Raw genomic sequence first — 23,411 nt, 5'->3', positions numbered from 1 at the left:
ATAAACCATTCCAGGGATGCGCAGTTCCAGATGAGCGTAACCCCTAATAAACATATAATAACCATCGGAGCCGGGATCTGTTCCACGTGTTTCGTACGGGTAGACAGGAACAAATAGCAGTAAGTTCCTTCAACATGAGAATTTCAATCAGCTAAATTTGTCACGATAACGAAATTTGAAACGTGAACTCGTACCGTCATCTTACCGCAACATGCATCAGAGTCTAGAATTTTGAGGGGCGCACCATTTGATTTCCAGAGGTGTTAAATAAGTTTTTAGAAAAAAAATCGACCGCTAGTGAGTCGAGACAAGACTAATTCACCCCACTGATGAGGAAAACAATACCTCCACAAAAAATGTGTATGAAGGTTTACTTAAAATTGTAAATCTTGTGATAATTAAATGAGAGCTGACAAAAATGTCTGTTAAGGTAAAGAGTCACCTTAATCTAAAAAGGGGTTGTAACCGCTCGGACCATTGGGGCATTAGTGTCAGATTTTAAAAACTCTTTAAAAGGGATTAGATCCAAGTCAAGGTTTAACATTTGCAACACGTCGCATTGAACTGTTATAATGTGAGTCAACGCGAGTAAATAAGAAATAGAAAACTTTGCAAGTAAGGTTTTGGTATCATAACAAATGTCCGCATCATAAGAAACAAGCAGATAAAGTTAAATCTCATAGTTTCTGCCATCCCGACCAAAATGATTTACCCATTGTTGCTAACATATTTTAACCCCATCAGGTACAGATGATATTAAATATACGGGTTCCAGCCCTTGCCGCGGGTTCGCATTTACTCGGCCATGCTTTGTCGACTTCTAAATTTATTTCAAGTACAAGAGACATTTCTTGGACAAGATATATGTAGCTAGAATTTCTCAATTTCTCTATTTGAAAGACCCATAGCTATCCTTTGATACCTAATAGAACTGTATCTGAACAATAGATTTGTTCATACTAAACAGCTGCTCTAACCGGGACAAATTACTCTCAGTGACCGGGCTTTTTCCCCCATTAAAGGCTGATTTCGCGCTTGGGAGCAAATCACTTATGAACATGATGAATGATAAATTCACATTTAGGAAAAACGAAACTAGAAGAAATGATTTCAGAGAGTTTAGCATCTTTCGTGGAAATACGGTTTAACCTTCATGAATCACCGGAGTATGGTTTAACCTTCATGAATCACCAGAGGTGCAATTCAAGTTGGGACTAAATTTCTGACAACCACAGTTTCCGAGTGACAAAATCAATGAGTACCAAGAGCTCTTGAAATATTAAGGCCTTTTGGCAACCATTGTGTGTCCTTGAATATGGATATCTATGGCTCTATATAGATGACGACCTAGTAACACATTAAGCGTTTGTTCGCTGTAAAACCCTTGTTTCTAGTCGAGTTCGACTGGTTTTACGTTTTTATTTTAAAAACTATTTTATGTATTATTTATTTCCCGATTCCCACATATTTTTACACAAGTGTGAAAGTTATACTGCAGCTATATAGATACATGTTACAAAATCCTCCCCATGTTCATTCAATTGTACTGCTTATAATTAAGTTTCTTAAAATTACTACCAATCGGACTGTAGACTTACAATTGGTACAATTGGCATCGCTAGTGTGCTGTAAATTTACTTTGTATTTACTTGGGTACAGAGGGTATGACGTACAAGACGAATCTGTAAACAAACCAAGGAAGCTATTAACATTATATTTAACTTCAGATCATCCAAAAAATGTCATACACAATGATTGTTGAATATATGACCGGCATTATGGCGACAAAAGCTATATATTCAAAGATTTTTTTATATACAAATCCAAAATTGGTGTCCTACATAATATCCCGATTGATAGTTTCGTGCTAAGAAGACGTAGTACAGGGTGTCCCAAAAAAGAGGCCCCTCATTGCTCCCTCTTTTTCTCCAATTTTTGAAAAGTTGATCAAATATATTTTGGTATGTAAAGAAACCTCGAGTCGTTAGCTTTAATAAACCAAAACAATTATATATCAATCGGCTCACAACTTTTGAAGACATGCTCTTTTAAAGATATGTACCCGTTTTTCACTCTGTCCACGTAGAAGGTTTCGCTACTTCAAAGATTGAAAAGGAGTACACATACCATGCATGAATATCAAACATTTCTCAATGATAACTTTATAAAATAACTTTATTTATGGAACGGGCTTACCGGTGGGTTTATGGGCAATGGATTTTGTAAATATAGTGTCATTAATTTGTGGGTAAAATGGATGCCGAATGGAACTTCTTTTGCTTTACTTGCAATTACATATTTTTTCTTGGTTATTTATGCCTTTTTGTTTTATTATGTTTCTTACTTTCTTACTTTGTTGTTTCTTGCTTTTTTGTTTTTATATTTACAACATAAGTCATTTCTCTTTTTAGGATAACAGGTAGCCCTAAAAGGCTGTTTGGTTTGTCTTTAGTTCTTCTGAAGTGAGTTTACTGTGCTGCTCTGCCCTCTACCTGGTTGCCTCCTTGGCGAATACGGGTTTCAGCACTGGTCCTCATTGCATCAATTGCGTTGCGTACCATCCTTGTGCGCCGGATACTTGCGAATGCATTCAGTAATACGTTTGCGAAGATATTGGATTTTGCCACAAAGGAAAAAAACCAAGTGGTGTGAGGTCTGGTGATCGTGCAGGCCACTCCACAGCATGAGCCAACCCAACCACTCTGTTTGCTATCCGTGGACAGAGTGAAAAACGGGTACCTTTATTCAAAAGGGCATTTCTTCAAAAGTTGTGAGCCGATTGAAATAATTGTTTTGGTTTAGTAAAGCTAACGATTAAAGGTGTCTTTACATACCAAAATATGTTTAATCAACTTTTCAGAAATAGGAGAAAAAGAGGGCGCAATGTGGGCCTCTTTTTTGGGGGGACACCCTGTAATTAAATTGAATGACCAATTCCCGCTCACCATATCTGGTTGGAGATTGACGTAGATGGTGCTGTTTGGTGTGTACGAGGTTGATCATAACGGAGGCAAAAATAGTTTCCGTCAGTCAAAATGAATGTCCCCAAGCGAAAAGGGTAGTAACATAAAGTTTTGTATATATACACGAGAATATTGCAATATATCCTGTTGACCTTATAATATGCGGGCGGAAGCTATAGTTGGAGATGAAATGACTTAGTAGGACATAACCTAATGCAGAGCATTGGATAACACAGAACAAGGAAGGAAAGATAATCTTGCATTCCACTATAAATATCCATCAAGACATTGGTCAAGTCTTTGAGTAATAAATCTAATGCGACACCATTGACCATTTCGGTAATTCCCGAAAGCATTTATTAAAAAACCAAGACTACGTCGTCGTCGATTGCGCACATTTTTACTGCGCTCGCTAGCTGGACCAGTTCAATGTTCATAGTGACGACCGGCGGATAGACAATGACAAAGCCTTGGTTTCTTTATAAAGGCTTCGGGAATTATAAAAGCTGAGTTGACTGCAAAAAGTAGCTAGTGCGTAGATTAAGTCTGGGTTTAGTTACATTTTATAAAGAACGACTTTGAAGACCCTTCGGTCAATATTTGATATAAAATGCTACTTGTAATTCAAGAGATGCGAAAAGTCAGAAAAGAATATTGAAATAAGCGGTAATTCTGTAAATAATCAAGACTCTTGAGATACATTTGTTATACCCTCAATATTAGAAAAGAGACATGTAATCAATTGTGTGGAGTATTGGCATATCTGTGATATATTACCAATAATTGCATAGTAAAACTTGATAAAAAGTTAAACAAATAAACACACACAAAAAATAACAGAAATACGATTTGATGTTTTGCTCATCTCTAGCAAATGACCTTTTTAAGACAATGAATTTAAAGCATTCAAGAGCTGTCAAGGGCTTTCACACAAATAACTCCTACGTTGCAAATAAGCTTGCCATGACGAGGTGTTTGAAACACGTAAAACCTATCAAGAGGTTTAACGTATCATGTAAAAAATGGCAAGGTCTTTTTTTAAAAATTTGAACAAGGTGAATAATGCTTTTTCATATACTTCAAGATAGTGAGAACCAATCAGAGCAAACGTTAGTAAATTACTAGCCGCATAAGGCATGCAGTTTGTCTCGACATTTGAAAGGGGCGTGAATTCATTTTTGGATACGCCCCTAGGTAATAGTCACACACATTCCCTATATGTATATATACCACATGTAGTAAATCTGTCTGCTTTATCTGTATTGTGCCTTTCTTAAGCAAATAGTTAAACACGATTTCATCAAACATTATAACAATAGCTCTTTTACAGTGTGCAATCATCCCGGGCAATAATTGGGCAATAATAGAGGATGTGCGTGAAATTATTGATTGGCTCCATACAAAGGATTTGAACCGGTGTCCTTCACCGTAATCATGGCGCAATGCAGTGCATTCAATCCAACGTTGTCTTCAACCTATTTGATCGTACAGTGCATTTGTTATGTGTCTGAGACGAGCTGTCGCGGTAGATTGCAATAGCTTGTAATCATGCTTTTGTTGAATGAATTTGAGTACTCCGCCATATTTACGGTATTTGCGGTAGTTGCAGAAAAAAAATACGCGTGCAGGACACACATACGCACACCCCCCCACACACACACCCAGAGGATCGTACCGTTTAACAATTGTATAACATTCATTGGCGCTAGTAGTAGTAGTAAATTCCAATTTTCTTTGCTTTACCTCACTTGTTCTGCTCAAAATTAAAAGGGGACATATCTGACAGTAAAAGCTTACATTTTATGGAAATTATGTTTAACTATTTGCTTAAACAGCACAAAACAGATAAAGCAAAATTACTATACATAGGACTATAATACATGTATGGAATATGCCAGGGACTGTTTAAGAATATATTTATATATAGATTTATGATATTTACTTCGAGGACTGTTATATATCAAAAATGTGAAAAATATAAAATTTTAATAATTTGTCATAAAATTTGTATTATATCGTGAATTTCAAACAATGAAATTTATTTGATATCAGAAAGACATTCTTCGTATTCAGAATGCAATTCGATATGTCTGATGTGCTCTCATGTCCCACAAAAAATACTATCGAAACGCTCAAAACGCTCATTCCAGATCCCTTAATTTGGTTAATTTTCTTTGTCTTTTTTGTCTTTTTTTTTCTTGTTTTATATAATTATATATTTATTTATTTTTCTTTGATTTATGTTGCCAGGGTAAGGAGAGGAGGGAACTAAAGGCCCATTCAGTGATTTTTTGATATTTTTTTCATCCCGATGATCGTAAAAATCATCAAAATTCTGATTTTGGATACTAGACTGCGGAACTCAGTCTTCAATGATAGTCAGTAATTTTTATATTTTGGACATTGACTATCATTTGAGGACTGAGTTCTTATGATCCGAGGAGCAGTTTCAGACAATTGCTAGGGATTATTGGGGCAGAGGTTATCTTGTGAATTCTTTCATGACCACTGAAGCATAGTCAAACCTGTCAAGGACACTCGGCGTGAATTGAAAGACCATGTCACTCGCCACAAAAGAATGTCAAAGGTCATAAAACACCAATTTGGGCATTTGGTGTCTTCTGCTATGAGGCATATGGCTGATTTTGTACCTTTCGTCATTGTCATAGATGTGCTAACAAAGCTTGCTAGTGCAGTGGTTCAGCCGAAAGCCGTGTGTCTAAGGCAAAAAATAATGCATTTACGTGAGTCTGTAATTTATATACCGGTACTGACAGTATATAAATTAGCTACATGTATTTGAATGGGGCTTCAACTTCGTCAATACTGTCGTTTTCCTGTTTTTTTTTTTTGCCATTTGTTTTTCATTAACAAAATTTATAAACGTAACAATTTGATTTTTTTTCACTTTCGCTGGGATCACTGAATGGGAACTTTGTAGCGCGGATTATTCAAAACTTTTTGTTTTTTTGTTTTTGTTTTTGATTGATTTGTATGGCGCTTTCAACTACTGAGGATATTTGCACCAGTACTCACTCCTTTGTCAAGTTGCACCTGTATAACTCCATTCAGTCACAATACGTAATTTTCTGCTTCACTGCATCGTAGTTATTTTTATCTTCTTTATGCCTCGCTCGTTGTATTTCTCCTGCTGTATATGCTCGTACAATAAAATCCAGATTTTCCCTCTGTCTGCGTGGTAAAAACCAAACGGTGTCTCTTCAGAGCCACACCAGGCTGAGTCCGCCGAGGAAGGGCTAAAACGTGGTCAAATTACTTTGCATGATCCTCCGCTAGCTTGACTTCCTCGCATCCAAGCCTGTTCCCCAGAGCCTAAGTTTGCGTTATCCATCCGACACCACGTGGAGGTTTGGGTTGAGTTGCCCGCGAGCAAATTACTATGCCAGCTCTGCGGGCCTTGCCGGACCTTCAAAACTTGTTTTTACCTACTGCTATATATATAGTATTAATCCGATTATTACATAACTTTGCCAGCGTATTCAAGACATAGGTTATGTAAGGGATAAACTGTACATGGGTATAGAGGCCCTGCATGCTTTTATCGATTGGCTCTAAACAAAGGATTTGAAAAGTGTCGTTCACCGTAATCACGGCGCAGTAGCCTACAGTCCATTCAATCAAATGTTGTCAGTGTGCGAGACGAACGATGTATAAATCTGGAGGTCACATCATCACTTATCATGCTTATTGTAAAAAGTTTGTCCAATGCATATACTGTGTGTAGGCCTATTGTTCCCGGGTATTGTCAATGCAGTCAAGCAAACAGTATTATATTTTTTGAAAAGGCCGCTATAGTATATTCACAGGGGTGTCTTGAATGGCCAATCATGTGGGACATAATCAAAATGCAGTGACTGCTTCCTTTGTTACCACATGTCAGTCATCTTGTGATTATTGGACCATGTAAACCCCCGGGTGTAAACCTGCAAAAAACAAGACAAAGTGCAGGCCCTATGGTGCATAAATGTTGTACAATTGCAAGGGCGGGCACTCCGCGTAGTACGCGCAGTGCTTTCGGACGCGCTCATTTTCCTTGCGGGTTGATTTGCTTACATTTTCCTACATTTTTAGTGACAATTTTGTTATAAAAATTGCAAAAAATCACGGAGTTGTTCTCGTGTATAAAATAGGTTAATAAATGCTCGAGAAATTGTACAAAATAATGCACTTGTACTGAGATGTTGATGCGTCTAATGCATCAACATCTCAGCACGCGTGCATTACTGTGTACAACTTCACTCTCAACAAGTGATACGCATTTATTAACCTATAAATATAGTGCTTTACAAAATCTGCCATGTATCAAAATTTCAAATGAATGGAACTAATGGTACCCATAAAACAGATTTTTTTCAAAAAGACCTTTAGGATTTGAATTGTAATTGTGATACAGCCACAGATAAAGCCCATTGAAATCCAGTATATAATAAGCGTGAAGTTGTGTAGTAATGCATTTTTCAAGCAATAGAGTAAATTGAGTTATTGAGGTTAAAGGTCACACACGGGGATTAAAATTTAAAAATGCATTAATATTAAGGTTATAAAATATCACACGTTTGTGTTCCTGTGGCCACAACAAAAGTGTACTTGAGTTCACGATGGCGGTCTGGTACCTGGTTGGCAACTGTTCAAGTTGAAGAATAGGGTCTGTTAATTTATTATTTGGATATGCTACGAAATACGACACATTACGAGTTGCACATAAACCGACCTACTCACTCAAGAGTTAGACATCTCGAAAATTGTAACTCGAAACTCGAAACTCGAACTCGAAACTCGAAAATTGTAACTCGAAACTAGTAACTCGAAACTCGATACTCGAAACTCGATACTCGAAACTCGATACTCGAAACTCGAACTCGAAACTAGAACTCGAAACTCAAAACTCGAAAATTGTAACTCGAAACTCGATAAAAAGTAACACTCTTATAATTATTTGTTTCTAAATGCAATTTTCTACCTCATTGCATCGTTTGTTTATAGCAATAGTCTCATATGAACAGAATACAACCTAGACAAAATGTATCTTTATGTTTCGTCTTACGTGAATATTTTGAACCAGTGACGTTCTCGTGGGATTTTCAGGTTGTCATATAGCCCAAGGAAGTACATGACCCAAATGGGTGAATGAGTTGCATAAAATGATGTAGTTTCTATATAACCTGACCATTACCTGAGAGATTTGGCTGTCAAATTCTCGCTACATCAAACCCGGGACATCAAATCAATGCAGACATACTGCATGGGATAATGCTACAGGCATGTAAGATAAAGCTTTATTGTCAGAAATATTATAATAACCTCAAGACATTTCTTGATTGTAAAATATTCATTTAAACATGATCGTGTTGTATACTGCGCCAATAAAGTATCCTTACACTTGGAAAAATAATCACAACTTCCAAACTGAACAATATTGGGGTAAATTTGTTTTTGTAATAGATGCACTATCTAATCCTGCACATTATGACACCAAATTGAATCCATGTGACTTCAAGAAGCAAAGTTACAAGCATTTGATTAGACGAAGGTCCAGTTTTAAAAGTGACAAACTGGCCTATTCAAAACTTCACATACTACACATCTGGTTTGAGAGTAGTGAATGGCTAATTTATGCGTTTGGCTTTAATTTAAAACAAAGGGAACAAAAGAAAACTGAAACAAAAGAACTGACAAATAAAAATGAAAGTTATGAAAAGTAGAGAGAAGTAAAACCTGAAAAAAAAACTGCTTTAAATAACGCTTCATTGAAGAAACTGTGTTGCCTCTTTGTTGCGCTTGTTGGAATCTTATTGCGCCTTGTATAGGCCCGTTTGTCACTTTTAAAACTGGTCTATTTAATTGCTTGTAACTTTACTTCTTGAAGTCACATTAGATTCAATGTGGTGTCATAATGTGCAAGATTAGATAGTGCATCTATTAAAAAAACAACTTTACCCTAATATTGTACAGTTTTGAAATTGTGAATATTTTTTCCAACTGTAAGGATACTTTATTGGAGCAGTATATAAGGATGCGAAAATTATTATGCTCTAATTTTAATTTCTTGTATTCCAGGCGACAATAACGCAAGTGTGGCTGCAAAACACATTGCCCTGGAGTATCACATTCATAATGTTGTCATACAGGAATAGCAGATATGTCTCTGTAATTACCTCAATACAACTACCATTACAAGGTGTATTACTTTAAATCGGGATCCGTATTTAAATTATGAATCCCATTAAGGTTAAGAAACCCCTTTAAAAGATAATAGCGAAAGTAAATTCAATTCTATTGCACATACGCTTTTGATATCAATCAAAACATGTGGATGATAGCGAGTGGTGGTTTCTGGTAATATGCTCATAGTGATTTACGCATTATTGCGTTAAGACATGATAAATGTAAAAGCCGACGGCTCATTGAACGATTGAAATATGTCACGGTTGTCACAGAAACACCCTAAAGGTATGCCTAGTCGAAAAACATACTTGGAACTTGTGTTCTTTTCATGAAATATCAATTTCGATTTACACGATCTGTACCAAAGCGGCCGGCGATTTTTAATGTAAAATTCATTTTTTAGACTGCGACAAGTATTTCCTAAACATTGTTTCTGCATGGATAATGATTTGTAAATTCAAAATGATTTTGCAACACATTGTGAATTTTCTTTGAAGTTTTATAGAAAAATGGACTTAATTTTGTCCAGAATGAAAGTGCACAGTGTTTTGAATAATACTACATATTATATCAAATAAGATTTATGTGTATTTTTATGTTCTGCTTTAATAAAGCAATTATGACAAATGACTTTTTAAATATTATATTACTTGCAATCATTATTACTTTCATTTTACGTTCTCAAATGATGTACAATTACGTTGTCAGCAGGTTGTTTTCATCAACCACCGATACCACAGTTTCGAGATTCAAATTATGACGATATATCATGTGAAGCTTTGCTCAAAAGATCTGAAAGATGTACTTTAAATGGTAAATATGATCATGCCTCTGATATGTCCATTAACAGGGATCATTTTATCCGGGGAAATTGACTTATGTTTGATCGTAAAAGCTCTTCGTAAATTTTTGCATTATGATCGGATAATGAATGGTTGAATTCGGCTCGACCTACTTGTATACCATGGGTACGATTTCGCATGTTTTTTGGAGGCGAGTCGCCTGGTGTCCTATATTTACACGCGATTTAAGCCTGTCGATTGACACTTTCATGTGAGAAAGACAATAGAGACTTTACGGAAAACTATTTTCCAGATATGGATGTGTTCATGCACGACAAATGCCTGGATTAATGTTGACAAATTATGTCTCAAAATAAAGCTGATTCTACTTTAGGCGTCTGGGATGCAAGACCCACGTCATTAAATTACTACATAGATTTTAGTTAAAGTCACAAATCGCATTTAGATTTCCATAGATTTTGCGGTTCTTGAGTTAAGGCCAGTAACATAATGGAACGAAAGTTTTGATAGTTTTACCCTACTCAGAAACATCATGCAAATGGGGGTGGTAATGACCCTTGGGATCTCCTTTATAGAACACAATACTCTTGTGTGACAACAGTGATGCAATGTTTTTTCTCAGTGAATTGATTTTAAGCGCGTTATCAGATTTGGTGTTCTAATGGGGCAAAAACCCGGTCCCAACCTTCACAAAATACTTTCAGTGACCGGGCCTTTGCCTGCTTAGAACACCAAATAACGCGCTTGAGGGCAATTCACTTGTGAACACATGGGGAATGCGGGGAAGAATGTTAAAAACTGGAAGAGATAGAGAATATAGATAATTATAGTAAAACATGACTTTTAACTTTTGTTTCCTACTGAATACTCGTACACTTAGAGAGTCATATAAATGGGCTCTACCAGTTAATATCCACACTACTTCTGTTGAATATTTTGGAAATACCTTCCACAATGGGAGTAAGTTTTTCAAATGTAATTGATCAGAGTTAATCATTTTGAAACCCCATGTATTATGGTTTTACCTATATCTTCCACAACTGAAGTGAGGATTTCTGATGGAAATTTCTGTTGAAGACTTTAGCTTGATCTTACACAGGGGTAGTGTCGATTTCAACTGGAATAACCCAATACAGCTAGTCCATACAGGACCAACGCAATATTTAGCACCATAATCAAAATCAACGCCGTCAGGCGTTGGTCCTTACACATCCGTTCGCTACCCCCAGCAGTGCACCCTCATTATAGTAAACAGTGACCAAAACCAAACCAGTCGATAAGTTACGTCATGAATCCAAATATGGAAAATAGCCCCGCCCATCATTCGGGCCATCATTCAACCGCATCTATTACATAACTGTGACTCTCAAGTCATCTCAAGTACTTGGTATCCTAATCGATTGATTTTGATAATGCAATCAAAGCAATACAAACTTTTGAGGTCGCTTACCAGTGCATGGAAATAGTAGATATCTACTATTTCCATGACCAGTGTAAATCGGGCTGGTATGAATTAAATGAAAGTTTTTTTTAATTATTTGTGACGGCCAACCTGTTGAAAATTACTGTTTATTCATATAATTCCCGTCGATCATGCCACTGTTTTTCCGTGTTATATTTCCTCACAGGGAGGATGGCAATTTATTTCTCGCATTTACGGCCCTAGCTACTATGGGCTATTTGCGGGGAGGAGATAAGTTTAAGTGACCGCTTATGGGTTCGAATTTCAACCAGCCTAATCATGAAGCTCCCGTGGCCAAGTGGTTAAGGCATAGGTCTTGTAAATCTGAGGTCCTGGGTTCGATTCCCGGGCGGGATCACTTTCTCCTTGTCTCCTTTATTATTTGCGACGGCGAACCTGTTGAAAATTACTGTTTATTCATATAATTCCCGTCGATCATTCCACTGTTTTTCCGTGAAAGTTTTTTTGTTGCTATATCAGTGCAGAGATAAAGTAGGCCTAATCAGTGTTAACAAAAAGTCATTTGTATGATTCTAGGTTTGTTTTCTTTTTTTATTTAATATTGTCACATTTGTCGATAGGCCTAACCGTGATACCATTAAAAAAGCTAAAAGAATATCAATTTTACACACCGTTTTTATTTGGAACTGAACTTTGATTTATTAAAGTCATAATATACGATCTTATAATATGAATTTGGTTAATTTTTTTCAAACCTGATGTTATGGCATATTTGTAATGTATACACATGTTAGAACTTGCATCTAAATGGAATCAGCCAAATTTGTTGTGTTTGTAGGTAAACAGAGCAAAGTTCGACATAAAGTCATAATTCAAGAATTATGACTTTATGTCTTCCTATAGAACTGCGTGTTAAACGGCCAAAATAACAAGCAATAACTATTCCCGATAATTAGGGCCTATTACTGGTATTATTTCAGCATTTTGAATATATAATGACAAATTAAAAATTTGAAGAAATCGTACATTAAGCCTTTAACTGGAAATAACAGAGTGAGTAAAATAAAATAAAAGGCGATACAACTCGCAAGTAGGCCTACTGTTGAATGTGTTGATATTTCAAATGCATGTGAAAAAAAAGGAACGGAAAAATCACAGTATATTTCTTGGGATCTACGCCTATGCCTGCACATGCTGAATAAATGGTTGATACCTCTATGCAGAGCAACGGCTGTGGCAAATGTTACACAAGGCAGCCTTTTGGAAACAAACTCTTGAAATATTGTGTTAGTAAAGAAAGTGAATAAGCCTACTTCACTTTAGGAATTGGACTAAACTACAAATCAAGTAAATGACTACATTTTATGGCGATGTCGACATTTTAAAGAAAATTAACACAAATTGGCGCTGACTGGAAAATAAAGCTCTTCCCATATCCTGTCGGAACTTGTAACTCCCTAGCCCTTCGTCTGTTGGCGGGTAACTTCTTGAATTCCTAGTTTATTCGAAGCATGCAAAATAGCGGCGTCATCCATTTTTATATTATTGTAAAACAAACAATAATAACTGAGGCCTAATGATAAAATGAAACGATGGCCACCACCCAAAAAAAAAACCCTGTATAATGTGCGCAACCTACAAAGTGAAGAACTTGAAAAAGAACATTTCAGCCCGAGTCACGGGTCAAATAATCGCCAAGTATCTTCTTAACCATTGATTTATATGGGACAGGAATAGAGGTTATCCATGAGCGTGTTTATAGTGAGCCAGATTATGCTTGGACTGCCACGCAGTCTATATTTGTTTATGTTTTACTAACCATTGCAAATCTAGACTACGCGGTAGTTTAGCTAAATAACGGAAAGATTGTCTCACTATAAACACGCTCCATGTTCTACAAGCTGCATGTCCTATCAACGACTGCTATACCTTGTTTAGGACATTCTTAAGAAGTACCTGCATGTGCAACCATGACTGTTTCAAAATAGCCCGCCAAAGTCATGCAGGTAACTCCGAGGTCATGCATTGAATTAGTTTGAATGAGGAATACTACGGGAACCAGTGCCTTTTGTTAGAAGTCACACATGAGTGAAGTGGATAACCTCTATTATCAAAAGTCCTGGGAAAATCTTCAATAGTTGCCCAATTGTTTACCACCTCGCGGGTTTAGTAACCCTGTGAAGAAGTAAAATCAGATCAATGCTCATTCACGTGGATGATGAACATTGATCGCGATTGAAGAGGACATAGATAAATTGAATGAATGATGGACATGATAATCGATATTGTTACGCAATAGTGGTGTTATATCCAAAGCTGGAAGCAAGTAGTTGGCAGGTGGAAGGCAAGTCTAATCTGATTGGCTAAATATCGTCAGTAGCTGTCAGTAGGCGTGGTTAGTCAGTTTGACATTTCCCTTGACTTTCCAAGGGAGGATATGTCGGATCTATAAGGACCAACGCCTGACGGAGTTTTTTCTTCTCTTGCGCTGATGTTGATGCGTCTAATGCACTCCCCCCTCCGGGGCTCGTGCATTAGACGCATCAACATCAGCGCGCGTGCATTATTTTGTCTAATTTCTCTTCCAACAAGTAATACGCATTCATTAACCTATAAATAGTGTGTTTCTTAGCTGCAAATCCCTGAATCATGCTTAATAGTTTATATTAATGATGAGTCATGGGCCACAGTGTTTTTGCGAATTCATGTCACGTGTGTTGTTAGAGTTATGCCTGTGCGTAGCCCCTATAAATCATAAATAGGAAGTTCCTCCGAACACTTTTTGAAATAAACTGGACAAATATTTTACGAAATGTAAAAGGTATGCTTCGCTTTATTTGTTTTAGACAACTTGACCAATATCAGTAGCGGATTTAAAGCCATATTATAACATTTGCTGTTGAGGACGCCCTCACTGATTTTTTAAAATTCATTTTTTTACACAATTATATTGTACTTTATTAAACCAATATACCCTGCAAAAATCAAGACTCTAGGTGCTGTAGTTTTGTCAAAATCCGATATTTTGAATAAAGCGCCGGAACCGGCGTCTTATTATTACGATGGAATTATTAGTCGAACGCATACACGATGTTCATAACACACAGTGCAGGACGGTGATCTACACAACAAAGGGTCGTACCATAACATGACCGAAGGAGTGGTACGTATTGGCGACATACGCGCTGGTAGTAAATTCCAATTTTCTTTGCTTTGACGTAGTTGTTCGGCTCAAAAATAAAGGGATATATCTGACAGTAAAACTAACATTTTATGTCAAAGAAATGCTAATCTATTTTGTATGATAATGTTATAATATTGCTTTAAGCTGTCAGCAAGTCAGCAGTTGCTGACAGGGCCCTTGTGCTATATTACTAGCCTTCCGGTCCCTACTTAAAAACAGAGGCGCATAACAATAACGGCACTGATAAACTCTACGCCGCCATAGGTAATTCCTTATCGAATGATTTAATTTGATTAAAATTGATTAAAAACTCATGGATTATATTTTTAATTGAATTGAGGTGTTTAAGAATGACAATAAACATATTCATTTGAGATGCCCGATCGTTGCACGACAGCGGCTAAAAACAATACCTTTATTCTCTTAATAAAATAATTAAACCACAACACAGATATTGACATTGTGCTGTTTAACATTTTCAATACATGTAAAGTTCAGTTCATACCACGCTGCACTTGCGTTGCGGTGCTTTGTGTTCCCAAAATACCGATTGCCGCAACTCAACGCAAATCGTCTCATTTCCAAGTTTAAAATGTATTTAACTTTATTGCGATACCGCAATGCAGTATTTTGCTGTACGATGCAGTGCGGCAACGTACCGCACCGCAAAGCAATTGCGGTGTGGTGTGTGTTGCCGCCCTTTGGAGGCTGTTTTGTGTTATCCAGGGTCATTTTCCGGCAAATACTAGTAATCAAGCAAACAAAACAGCGAACGGCTTGTTTGTTCAAGTCAACAAAGGCATAATCGGCTGAATATGTTATTGTATTGATATTTTGCGTTATCTTTCACTTTATTTGTTGCTCGATGTTTCAAGGCGTGGTGGTGATGACAATACATGACTGATAGTGCCAATAAGAGACTTTTAATAGGGATGACCAATGAACCATCAACTTGATTAGAACACTCCCATAGACATGCAGGGAGCTCAACTGTGCACTGCTTGCACAGACATTTCTAAATTGAGCTCATTCTTTTATTTTTCAAAATTGTTCTGTAAAAATTGGGGATGTTAATGCCAATTATGTTTTGTAACTATCCTGCAAATTACAGCAACATAACTTATTTGGTTTTTCTGTAAGTGCGAGTCAAAATTGGTCCATCGTCACAGTGCGCTAATTGCCAGTGGCCAAGTACAGCACTGCTCAGAATGGCACAAAATATTCAGATCAATAAGATCAGGTGAAAACCCTGACCTACTGAGCTGTAATTTGGTTGCCGTTATCACCTCTATCATACCCTCTGTAAAAAGGTTTAAAATGGACAAGTAGATCTCGAGTTCAAAATTAAATCACCAGATTCCCTTTGGAATTTCCATACACCTTTCGAGTCATGTTAAATAGACACCTTTCTGAACATAAATGTGAAGTTTCGTGCTCATTTGATGTATTTTTCACCTGATCTCAACGCTATACTTTTTCTTATATTTATACCATCTACACTGACTTGCTGCTATACACGCACAGGAGCTGTACTTTTAAAATACGCGCCTAATCAATAATGAGTCTTTCACTCCATTGTTAAAGTAATGTGCTCCCTGTAGCATTATGGAGTGACCAGGTCCTAGAGTGTGATGGTTTTGTACCAGATGACAGTGTTCATTCAAGCCTATTAAGGTCAGTTATTAGCCACTTGCTGAATGGCTGGGCATTATCAGCTATCAAAGAGATACCTTATGCAGCTGCCAATCACAGTAGAGGTTAACCCTAACACTGGACCCTGCTTTTTGGGATCGGAAGTCAAAGAAGATCCGAAAAGTCAAGGGGAAGAAGAATTTTTGACGTGGCACCCCCGGGATTCGAACCTTTGACCCCTCGCATGCCAACCACACGATCACGGTCCGGTAGCTACACGGGTTATTGCTGCCCGGCCAGCAATTCCGTGCGCATATGACACTTAGGCTGATTGCGTCATCGCAGACCCTGGGATTCATGCATGCGCATATTTTTTCATCGTAAGATTTTGTAAGATTTTTGGGTGTTAGGGTTAATAAACATTTTGTTAAAACCCAAAAAGTGATATCAGGATAGTTAGGGGAAAAAGTTCAATTTGGTGACCACTCTCTGGCTAGTAAGGTTTGACGATTGATTCGACTTCTATGGACCATTTAGAAAAAAATAGCCACCATGTCCCTCGCGAAAATCCCGGCATTTTTCGCTAGAGGCCAAAATCCAAAATGGCCGCCGCCACCATTTTGAAAATTTAAGTTTTGAACCAGAGCACCTATAATCATGCACAAAGACACTTTTTCGGATATGTCGAGTACAAGGATTCCGATTCTGACATTAGTTTGACATTACTGCATCATTTACGGCACCATCTTGAAAAATTTAGTTTTGAACAAGAGAACCTAAAATCGTGTACAAAGACACTTTTTGGATAAGTCGACCACAAGGATTTCAAATTTGACATTACTTTGACATTACGAACTCATATTTACCCAGAAATCCAAGATGGTGGTTGCCGGCGCCATCTTGAAAAAATAAGTTTTGAACCAGATTACCTAAAATCGTGTACAAAGACACTTTTTCTGGTAAGTCGACCCCAAGAAATCCGAATCTGACATTAATTTTAAGTTACAACATAATTTTTGCCCAGAAATCCAAGATGTCAAATTTGAAATCCTTGTGGTCGACTTATCCAAAAAAGTGTCTTTGTACACGATTTTAGGTCCTCTTGTTCAAAACTAAATTTTTCAAGATGGTGCCGGCCACCATCTTGGATTTCTGGGTAAAAATGATGCCGTAATGTCAAACTAATGTCAGAATCGGAATCCTTGTACTCGACATATCCGAAAAAGTGTCTTTGTGCATGATTATAGGTGCTCTGGTTCAAAACTTAAATTTTCAAAATGGTGGCGGCGGCCATTTTGGATTTTGGCCTCTAGCGAAAAATGCCGGGATTTTCGCGAGGGACATGGTGGCTATTTTTTCCTAAATGGTCCATAGAAGTCGAATCAATCGTCAAACCTTACTAGCCAGAGAGTGGTCACCAAATTGAACTTTTTCACCTAACTAGGACAAAGCTGTGCATGTTGGTACTTGATTGTTTGGATTCCTTTGTTGAAAATCCCTTGTAGCAGTATTTTTTATGTGTAGTGTATATTGTTGTGGAAAAAAAGATCACCTGGACTTTTGATTTTGTGCCATTTCGACCATTTTGGATGATTTTTGGCAAATGTTTTCTAAAAGCATGATTTCAGTGCCTCGGTTTGAAGAAATAATTTATGCTATTGACTAGTAAAGTGCCATTTCATAAGAAACCCCTTTGATACTTTCACAATATGCTTGTTTCATGTTTGCATATGTATTAAAATAAAGAAATATAAAAAAGGTAAATATATGCTTATACCAATTTTGTTCACATTGCTACTTTTGGACTTATTTATTTTGCTCCAATGACCAGTCAGAATGGGACACTTTGCAAATTCATAATTCGAAAGGTTTTTGACCGATTTTGACCATTTAACCACCAAAATACTTCTGCTGATGAGTTCTTTCCAGAAAACAATCTTTTGTAGCAATAGGGGCAACATGAAATTTTGATGGTTATCCCTACTTTTAAGGGTAGACGAGGTATTGTTGGTCAAAGCAACCTAAAAATCGATTTTCATTATCTAGATCAATATATTATTGAAAATTAACACCTTGATGTTTTGCAAAAGTTCATTCTACAAATCGTATACTCTGCAAACTTGCTTAATTTATTGTTGTTAATTAGTTATGTGCGTTTTACAAAAGTGTTGTTGTTTCAGCCCTCTTTACAACATACCTCAAGAACCGCAGCACCTATAAAAGTATATCTGTGATAGTTTAATTCTTCTATACGCTCGCTATGAATTGAGCAATGCAATTTTTGCCAAAGCTCACTACTATTCGTAAGATGCTGTGAACTACCAAATCACAACAGTTTTAAAGAATGAATAACCTTAAGGGGTGGGGTATGAACGTTTGGACACTATTTATTGTGGGACATTAGAACACATCAGACATATCGAATTGCATTCTGAATACGAAGAATGTCCTTCTGATGTCAAATAATTTAGATTTTTTGAAATTCGCAATGTAATACACATTTTATGGCAAATGATTAAAAATTGATATTTTTGATATTTAACAGCACTCAAAGTTAACTTTATAAATCTGATGATTTATACTTAAAGTGTGTATGTAGGTGGGATGAAAAGCCGACGATCAGTTGAAAATTTTGACCTTTCGTATTGAAGATATGGATATTTTTTCCCAAAACACCAAAATAAATTAGGTCTTTTTGGGAAAAAATCCATATCTTCAATATAAAAGGTCAACATTTTCAATTGATCGTCGGCTTTTCCTCCCAGCTACATACACTTTAAGAATATATCATTAGATTTATATAATTTACTTCGAGGACTTTTATATATCAAAATTTGAAAAATATCAAATTTTTATAATTTGTCATAAAATTTGTATTATATTGTGATTTTCAAAAAATGAAAATTATTTGATATCAGAAAGACATGCTTCGTATTCAGAATGCAATTCGATAGGTCTGAGGTGCTCTCATGTCCCAAAAAAAAATACTGTCGAAACGCAATAAACGCTCATTCTAGATCCCTTAAGTAAACCCTAAACCCTACCTGATTGTAAATTAATCCAAGCGACATAATCCGCATATCCCATCAAAAAGTTTAAACGTCTAGCACTGATCGTGTGAGCCGCGTGCAGGTCGATTGCTATGCTATTGATAGTAAGTTGCTAACACCCATCCATTTGTACAATATTTGTACGGATTCCCAGAACAAGGAAAACCAGCGTCAATGATTGATGCATGGGAAAGGTTTTCACATATGCATACATAATGTACCTTTTCTTTCTTTCTCAGAATTAATTTTCCGAGGAACTCAAATCTCCCTAGATGGACTATCCATGGAAAAGGCCGGTGTATCACCTATAACTTTACATTCCCCGCTACTAAGTTTCTAACATTACTTAAAGCATGTGTGATTTGCATAAAGAATAGATTCCTATGAGATGAGATAAGGTATAACTAGGACTGGGCTATACGGAAGCCAAAGTGCCTTTATTGGGAATTTTCATTAGGGCTTAGTTTTTTTGCCTTCCATTGAACCTATCTCAACATGAAATGAAAAAAATTCGGCCTGAGGTCCAAGAAAAAAGTGTGCAGCGCCCTCTTGTGTTACCATCCTTATATAATGTGAGAACAGTGGATTTACATATAAAATCTTTCAAATCACTGCTTTTCTTGTATGTTGGTTTGTGTTTGGTGTCTAAACATAATGTGAATGAGCTAACAGTATCTAATTCTGAAGGTTACAAGAAATTGAACTTTGCGTTTTTCTTAAGGGGGTACTACACCCCTCGATAAATTTATGTATATTTTTGCATTTTTCTCAAAAACTAATAACTCAGTGGTAACAAAAGTTATGTATATTATAGGGGCAAGAAATCTAATTACTACACTGGAATTTCAGTGACCCAAGACAAGCGGTTCGTTATTTATGATAAGAAAAGAGGTACCGCAAGAATGTACCTCATTTCCGATCATACATACTGAACCCCTTGTCTTGAATCACTGAAATTCCAGTGTAGTAATTGGATTCCTTGCCCCAATAATATACAACTTTTGTTACCAGTGTGTAATATTACTTTTGAGAAAAATGCAAAAATAGTCACAATTTACCACAGGTGTAGTACCCCTTAACAATCGACTTTTTGGTCAAATTCAAGCATGAGGGCGCTTTTCAAGATTTTTCGCAAATTTTCTTCCGCTCACTGTTTTTAAGTATACAGCTGTAAAGAAGATCACAAGATCGACATGCTCAAGAAATTTGAGCAATTTATCACAATTAATTTGTCGGTAGTACTCGTTTGAATGCGCCTCACTTGCTCCTATTCAAATACATAGAGGTCAACGAACATTTCCTGTGTACTATTCAATGGTGGTATCCAAATTAACGTTCTAATGAGCATTGCGGGCACACCGCTTCTGATGAAATTCTCAAATTTCTTGAGCCTCCATCACTGCAACTTAAAAATAGCGACTTTCAAAAGAATACTTTTTGACTTCATTTACATGTATCTGGACACCAAAATCAGAACAAAATTCTGAAAGGGGTTAATTTGAAGGATTTTGCACTCTAATCCACTCCTTCCTTAAATATAAGATTTAGTGACATAAGAGGGCGCTGCACACTTTTTTCTTGGACCCCAGACCAAAAATTTTGTCATTTCATGCTGATCGTAACATGTAACACTACACGGAGCATCGCACTCGAAGTGTGTACACATAAGCTGGCATCAACGGGAGATGTTAGCAAGCAGTCGATCGATGAACTCTGAATAAAACCGGGTCGACCCGGTTTTAATATAAAAAGTTGAATTTTACTGTTATTAAAGCTTAGTTTTTTTAGTGGTATTTTAGTACACCACTGGACATTATAATATTGCACAAATTAGAAAGCCGAGTAAAATTGAGGGCGTTGCTGTGAAGCAAATCACACATTATGGCTTTAAATCTTTCACACCTCCTCCGACTCCAACTCCAGGTTTCTATTCTCAATGTGTCCAACTTACTGGATATTTTGTAATTCACTCCACTTCACTTCTGCCCCTAAACTTGCTGTAATATACCTCAAATTGTTCCTCTAATTGATATGAATAACAAATTTAATTGTCATATTGCCCTAGGCTGCTTAGCTCAGGTGTTATAGAGTAAATAAGGTCAAATGTCAATATCTCATGCACAGAGGCCACATTTTCAAAATGCACCGCTTCAATCGACATTTGTCTTACATTACTTCTCTCGGTAAACCAAATCGGAAAATAATTTATTTGAGACATTTACAACCTCAGAATCGTATAAATGTATGGGTTAAATGTGTTATATGTACATGTTTCTATTGGACTTTGGTTGCATGAATTCTGAAGGGGGACATGGCAATACAAAAATGACCTTAACTTGTGAATTAAGTATATGTTTGAGATTTTTTATGTTAAGGGGAGTAATTTGAGACAAGTTTCGATAAAATCGGACCATTTTTAAATGTTGACGTCTGTGTATGAAATTTTTGACATTTGACCTATTCGACATTATAAATCCTGAACTAAGCACCATAGAAAAACATTACAATGAATTTTTGTTATTCCGTGTGATAAGAGGAACAATTTGAGATACATTCCAACATGATGGGACTATTTTTAAGTTTTCCCCCACTTTGACCTTCTTTTTTTTGTCATTTCATGTTTAAGGATGCCAAAAAACATTGGTTGCACTTATGTAGGAATATTAATTCCAAACTCATAGCGCCCTGTACTAAAATACATACATACACAATTCTTTTATAAAGCGCCGTTACATCTAGACCACAGCGCGTAAACAAATTCAAAGCATAAACACAAAACAAAGTGAGCAATAAAAACAGTCAACTTTTTGGGAAGAGATATGATTTCAGTAATTTCTTGAAGACTGGTAATGAGTTTGCAGTACTAAAAGGTAAATATAAAAAAAAAGTAATGTTTCTTTCTAAACAAGACCAGGGGCAATAACACTTCAAGTGCCAATGAGGTTAAGAAAATTGCACTTGTTCCTAATCTACCTTACACAGAATGTGCTGACATTCAAATTAGGTATCGCTGAAAAATGTGTCATAAAAACAGAATGGTAAATGCTAATTCCTTTTTTTTTTACACACTTAGGTCACTTATGATAGATCATTTAAATCATTTTAAAAGCTAGAACGTTTAACCTGGTTTTTTCTTTTACTCTTTTTTTTACTCACCCTGTAGTTAATGCGTAAGGTTTAAGTCTGGATTTAGTTACATTTTGTCGAGAGCAATTTTGAAGATCCTTGGTCAATATTTGACATAAAATACTACTTGTAATTCACGAGATTCGAAAAGTCACAAAGTAATATTGATTATAATAAGTGGTAATTCTGTATATAATCAGCACTCTTGAGATGCATTTGACATATCTTAAGGGCTGGGGTATGAACGTTTGGACAGTATTTATTTTGGGACATTAGAGCACATCAGACATATCGAATTGCATTCTGAATACGAAGAATGTCATTCTGATATTAAATAATTTTGATTTTTTGAAATTTGCAATTTAATACACATTTTATGGCAAATCATTAAAAATTGATATTTTTGATATTTATCTGTACTTGAAGTAAACTTTATACATCTGATAATTTATACTTAAAGTGTATGTAGGTGGGATGAAAAGCCGACGATCAATTGAAAATTTTGACCTTTCGTATTGAAGATATGGATTTTTTTTCCAAAAACACCAAAAAAAATTAGGTCTTTTTGGGAAAAAAATCCATATCTTCAATATGAAAGGTCAAAATTTTCAATTGACCGTCGGCTTTTCCCCCTGCTACATACACTTTAAGAATATGTCATTAGATTTATATAATTTACTTCGAGGACTGTTATATATCAAATATTTGAAAAATATCAAATTTTTATAATTTGTCATAAAATTTGTATTATATTGTGATTTTCAAAAAGGAAAATTTTTGATATCAGAAAGACATGCTTCGTATTCAGAATGCAATTCGATAGGTCTGAGGTGCTCTCATGTCCCATAAAAAATACTGTCGAAACGCAATAAACGCTCATTTTAGATCCCTTAACCCTAGAACTACTGAGCCATATTTGTGAAAAATCCATTAAATATGCAGCTACTAAGTTATAGAATAATGTTGATAACATCATTAAAATTTCATCATCGATTAATCAATTCCGCTATGTATTCAAAAAACATCTTATGCAAAGTTACTATT

General features: G+C 36.2%; 1 non-coding gene across 1 annotated transcript; it reads left to right on the top strand.

The window, feature by feature from the left end:
- The first annotated feature begins 11,698 nt into the window (after positions 1–11,698).
- On the top strand, positions 11,699–11,772 carry Trnat-ugu (transfer RNA threonine (anticodon UGU)). The gene has a single exon. It is a non-coding gene; the product is annotated as a tRNA-Thr (tRNA).
- Positions 11,773–23,411: the final 11,639 nt, after the last annotated feature.

This window comes from Amphiura filiformis, chromosome 18, assembly GCF_039555335.1.
Source record: "Amphiura filiformis chromosome 18, Afil_fr2py, whole genome shotgun sequence".
NCBI classification, from domain to species: Eukaryota; Metazoa; Echinodermata; class Ophiuroidea; order Amphilepidida; family Amphiuridae; genus Amphiura; species Amphiura filiformis.
The sequence above is the reverse complement of the archived record's forward strand: the minus strand, read 5'-3'. Positions and strand labels throughout refer to the sequence as shown.